Here is a 6,306-nt window from a genome sequence, read left to right on the forward strand (position 1 = left end):
TATCATTATACTTTATTATATTCTTTTTTATAAATTTTATAAATACCCAATCTTCTGTTTTGTTGTTTAAACTAATATTTAATCTATTTTTTCCCTTTCTCAGCAGTCTGTCTTCTATACCCTCCAACTTTCTCTATTTTGTCATCCCTCTCTTTCTTCTCAATCGGTCCCTTAACCCTCATCCATCCTATTCCTTTAATCCATCCCTCCCTCATCCATCCTATTCCTTTAATCCCTCCCTCCTTTCTTCTCATTCTATAATCCATTCTTTTCCTGTCACTCATTTCTCTCTCATCCTTCCTTTTCCTTTCACCCATCCCTCCCTCATCCATCCTATTCCTTTAATCCATCCATCCCCTCTTCTCATTCTATAATCCATTCTTTTCCTGTCACTCATTTCTCTCTCATCCTTCCAGTTCGCGCAAACAATTAAAATTGAATTAAACTTTTTCCCCCCCGCGCATAATTGGTCTATTTTAGCTGGGTTGGTTATTAGGGCGCAATTAATTAGGGGAAAAAGTTTTAATTTGATTAAATGTCAATTAAGGGCTGAGGAACAAAGATTTGTTCCCAAGATGGAGTCTCTGTTTAACATAAATCTGGACATAATTGATACAAGTTTTGGGATAAGTTTTTACAATTTTCTTCAGAATAGATAATAGACTTTTTCTTTACCTAATGTTTATTACACAGGGTATCCCACGGCTTTGCTTTACTTAAACTTATAATTGTCTTTTGTTTAAATGAGTTGTCTCTCTATGTAGTTTAGAGGTTGTCTCTGTGTCCAATAGAGTTGTCGCTGTGTCTAGTAGAGTTGTCTCTGTGTCAAATAGAGTTAGTTGTTTCCGTATTTAATAGAATTGTCTCTGTGTCTAATAGAGTTGTTTCTGTATCTAATAGAGTTGTTTCTGTATCTAATAAAGTTGTCGCTGTGTCTAATAGAGTTAGTTGTTTCCGTATTTAATAGAGTTGTCTCTGTGTCTAATAGAATGGTCGCTGTATCTAATATAATTGTCTCTGTGTCTAAAAAAGTTTACTCTGTGTCTAATAGAATTGTCTCTGTATCTAATATAATTGTCTCTGTGTCTAAAAGAGTTGACTCTGCATCTAATAGAGTTGTCTCTGTGTCTAATAGAGTTTTCTCTGTGTCTAATAGAGTTGTCTCTGTATCTAATAGAGTTGTCTCTGTATCTAATAGAGTTGTCTCTGTGTCTAATAGAGTTGTCTCTGTATCTAATAAAGTTGTCTCTGTGTCTAATAGAATTGTCTCTATATCTAATATAATTGTCTCTGTGTCTAAAAGAGTTGACTCTGCATCTAATAGAGTTGTCTCTGTGTCTAATACAGTTGTCTCTGTGTCTAATAGAGTTGTCTCTGTGTCTAATAGAGTTGTCTCTGTGTCTAATAGAGTTGTCTCCGTATTTAATAGAGCTGTCTCTGTGTCTAATAGAGCTGTCTCTGTGTCTACTAGAGTTGTCTATGTGTGTAATAGAGTTGTCTCTGCGTCTAATATAGTTGTCTCGTGTCTAATAGACTCGACTAGACTTGTCAATACAATTGTCTCTCTGTGTATTTAAGAGTTATCTCTGTGTCAAATAGAGTTGAATCTGCGTTAATACAATTGTCTCTCTGTGTCTAAAAGAGTTATCTCTGTGTCTAAAAGAGTTGACTCTGCGTTAATACAATTGTCTCTCTGTGTCTAATAGAGTTATCTCTGTGTCTAATACCTGTGTCTAATAGAGTTTTCTCTGTGTCTAATACCTGTGTCTAATAGAGTTGTCTCTGTGTCTAATAGTGAGGTGACAAAAGTGCGATTAATCAGCTTGCTAAGTATATATGATACGATACAATTAATCAGCTTGCTAAGTATATATGATACGATGCAATTAATGACAAAACAAATGACAGAAATGCGAGGAAAAAAGAGCAAAAAAGTGCATAATGTTGGACTCTGACACAAGATTAATATATCAAAATTTCTAAATTAGCAGAAAGAGAATTATGAATGTTTAATTTGGTGTTGGCAGGCCAGCGGGGGGGGGGGGGGGAAGGGGGATATCATAATTAACCACGATAATCCTCCCTCATTCTCATTCTATAATCCATTCTTTTCCTGTCACTCATTTCTCTCTCATCCTTCCTTTTCCTTTCACCCATCCCTCCCTCATCCATCCTATTCCCCCCCCCCTTCCCTCTGAAAAATATTATTGATAAAGGGATAAAAATATGGATTAAATAACAATAATATTTTTAACAACTTAGTCCCAGGGATAATTGGATGTATAGTTGAAGTATCACTAACAGATTTATAATAATTAAACCTATACACACGTCAATTATAGCAAAATAGAGATTTTTGTCGTCATTATATTTCTGTTTACTGGCATTAATCTTTAATAAGATAATTTATACAATTATCAAATAGACAAAACAAAGCAGGGCAGATTTTATTTTAACCCTATCCCTGCTGGGGTACTTGAAAACCAGGATACGCTGGGGGGGGTCAATTTGACCCCCCCCCCCACTTTATGAAAAATAGACCATAAGAAGGGAGATCTTTATGAAAAATAGACTATAAGAGGGAGATTTTATGAAAAATAGACTATAAGAGGGGGATCTCTATTAAAAATAGACTATAACTTGGGGATCTTTATGAAAAATAGACTATAAGAGGGAGATTTTATTAAAAATAGACTATAAGAGGGGGATCTTTATGAAAAATAGACTATAAGAAGGGGGATCTTTATGAAAAATAGACTATAAGAGGGGGATTTTATGAAAAATAGACTATAAGAGGGGGATCTCTATGAAAAATAGACTATAAGAGGGGGATCTCCATGAAAAATAGACTATAACTTGGGGATCTTTATGAAAAATAGACTATAAGAGGGAGATTTTATGAAAAATAGACTATAAGAGGGGGATCTTTATGAAAAATAGACTATAAGAAGGGGGATCTTTATGAAAAATAGACCATAAGAAGGAGGTATGAAAAATAGACTATAAGAAGGAGGATCTTTATGAAAAATAGACTATAAGAGGGGAATCTTTATAAAGAATAGACAAACTTTACCAACTTTACGGAAACCTAATATAAATTATTTTTTGCATTTTACATTCATAGGTCTCTGCAAGCATTGATACTTTGATATGCAGTGTATACATGCACTAAACCTATTCTTAGCCAGCCCTTCTAATCCTAAAGAACAGAAAGACAGGGGTATAATCATCAACTTATTTCAAGTCTTAATGGCGCCAATCCCAGGCTATAATATCAGCTGCGAGGTTTCTCTCCATGCATCAAATTAAACCTAGGTTAGGTCAGATTAAACCTAATCTCCAGGTCTAGTTTAGGCCTAGCTGGCGCACTGTGCAAATCTCAACCCTGAATAGAAATTACCGCAAAATTAGGAATTTTACTTTAGTTACTCTAATCTTCTATCTTTTATATGGTTGGGCTGAAATTAAGGAGTTCAGGAGAAAACTTTGATTTGGGTGAAAAATGGATTAGAAGAAGAAAATTGTAGCAGGAGCAGGGGCGTATATTAGGGAGGAGGTCTAGAAACCACATTTTTACTTATACAGCTTTTAAACCTGGAGCAGGGGCTTATATTAGGGAGGAGGTCTAGACACCACATTCTTACTTATACTGCTTTTAAACCTGGAGCAGGGGCGTATATTAGGGAGGAGGTCTAGACACCACATTCTTACTTATACTGCTTTTAAACCTGGAGCAGGGGCGTATATTAGGGAGGAGGTCTAGAAACAATGTTGTTACTTATACAGCTTTTAAACCTTTATATATCTAGAACCCCCCCCCCCCCTCTTCACATAGATAACAATTATCTATACGTTCTAGAGCAGGAGAAGAGCAAATAAAAAAACAAAAGTAGAAAAAAGAAGCAGTATTCTAATATTTACTGAGACCTTATTAAGAAGTAGAAGTAGGTATTAGAAGTAGATATGGATTATCCATAGAGAGTAGAAATTTAAAGTAGACAGTTGGGATTAGGAGAAAATACTCGGACTTAGAAGATTTTTAAGAGTAGGGATTAGAAGTTTAAACAGTAGGGATTTGAAGTTTTAAGAGTAGGGATTAGAAGTTTAAACAGTAGGGATTTGAAGTTTTAAGAGTAGGGATTAGAAGTTTAAACAGTAGGGATTTGAAGTTTTAAGAGTTGGGATTAGAAGGTTAAACAGTAGGGATTTGAAGTTTAAGAGTTGGGATTAGAAGTTTAAACTGTAGAGGTTTGAAGTGTAAGAGAAAGGGATCAGAAGATTAAACAGTAGGGATTAGACGTTTATGAGTAAGGATTAGAATGTTAAACAGTAGGGATTTGAAGTTTAAGAGTAGGGATTACAAGATTGAACAGTAGGGATTACATATTTAAACAGTAGGGATTAAGAGTTTAAACAAAAAAGTATGGATTCGAATAGATAGAACAGATTAGAAGTACAAAGTAGGGATTAGGAAAAGGAGTAATGAAAATGACTCCTCTATTTTATACGTATATAAGAATCTTCTATCTTCTCTTCTTCTATCTTCTCTTCTTCTATCTTCTCTTCTTCTATCTTCTCTTCTTCTATCTTCTCTTCTTCTATCTTCTCGTTTCCTATCTTTTATTCTTCTATCTTCTCTTCGCCTAACACTGGATATCCCGATTTATTTCAAGTATTAACTTAATACGTGAAATGGGTAGTACTAGTGTACACTACATAATTTCACGCTCATTTTACCTTTTTATGACATTACAGTCCTTTTCATATTATATACTTTTATGGGTCCCACTGTATATACCTGACCATTGCTTGGCTAAAGAGTGCAGAGAGTGCAGTGAAGGTATAGACAGACATATAATAGCTCTTATATAAAGCTAGAGCTACCAATTACATGAAGCTAATGGCGCCTTGGCCCATGTGCACTTCTTGAATGAGGATTCAAACATGGAGTATTCCATGTATACTTTGTATTCTTTGATCTAATTTCGATTCCTGGCGATTGCAAAACTAAAAGGTGGAAGAGTATTAGTTAATAAGAAATAAAAAATAAATCCTAAATATTGCAAAAATACCATGTGTGAGAATTCAACGAGAAAAAAATAGGTTTGAAGAAGTCTTCTTTTTTAACTCACCTTGCATATACATATGTGAACATGTTCTCATTCTAACGATAAAAAACAAAATGAAAAAAATTTCGCGGATTTAATAAAAAAATTTGCGGATTTTCAAGATTTTAAAATTTTTTACAAAAATAAAAAACTTTTAAACACAAATCATTCATAAACCTTCCCTCGGGTCATGTGAGATCTCACAAAAAATATTGGGCCTGATCGGTTCAGCCGTTTTGACGTTTTTTGGATAGAAACAGACAGACAAGCCAAATTTATATAAAGATTCTTTCAGGTCATTTCAGTTTTCAGCTTTGATAGATATTGGGCCTTTTAGAACTATACACTTAAAAAAAAACTATTATAAAAATAGCTGCAAATCTTAAAGAAAACAGTTTCAGGTATCAGTTTAAAAACAAACCCTTATGGTTAAAAACTAAGAAAGGAAAGGAAACAAATGCCCCCCCCCCTCCTTGTTCACTGCGTTATTAGGGTTTAAATCTATCTATCTATCTATCTATCTATCTATCTATCTATCTATCTATCTATCTATCTATCTATCTATCTATCTATCTATCTATCTATCTGTCCATCATTAGTAATGATTACACCCTGGTTATTATTACTGCACCATATATGATATTAGACCTAATGGAACTATGTATATCTAACGGGATTAGTATTTTAACCACGTACAATCATCTATGTACACTGTACTGGTTGCTAATACGTACGTACCATACACACACATAAAGCTATTATTGTAGAGGAGGACTAGGAGCCAATGTCGTCTTTCTTATTAAAGAAGAAATCTACCAACAATCCGATAAGATAAATCCATAAATTAGTTATTTCGGAGAGAACAACTCAACCTTCTTCTGACGTATACTCTCATTTTATACATATTTGGATATTCATCTATTTATTAATAAATGTACTTGTAAAAAATCATGGTTATTTAATCAAGATTTGAGTAGTCAGTAAACTTTCACTTTCGACCCCATTGACATCCTGCAGTTTATAGGAAACTTTTCGCAAATTGTAAATTTTGAATTTTCACCCAATGTCTTAGACATTTGATGTTGCAAACATGCATTAGATCAAATGGTCTTAGTTTGAAAAATCTAAGATTTACATCGGCAGGTTGCAAAGATATAGGTATTAGAAATGTTGAGTTTGTTGCAAGAACATAGTGACT

This window comes from Eurytemora carolleeae, unplaced genomic scaffold (genome assembly GCF_000591075.1).
Source record: "Eurytemora carolleeae unplaced genomic scaffold, Eaff_2.0 scaffold689, whole genome shotgun sequence".
Lineage (NCBI taxonomy): Eukaryota > Metazoa > Arthropoda > Copepoda > Calanoida > Temoridae > Eurytemora > Eurytemora carolleeae.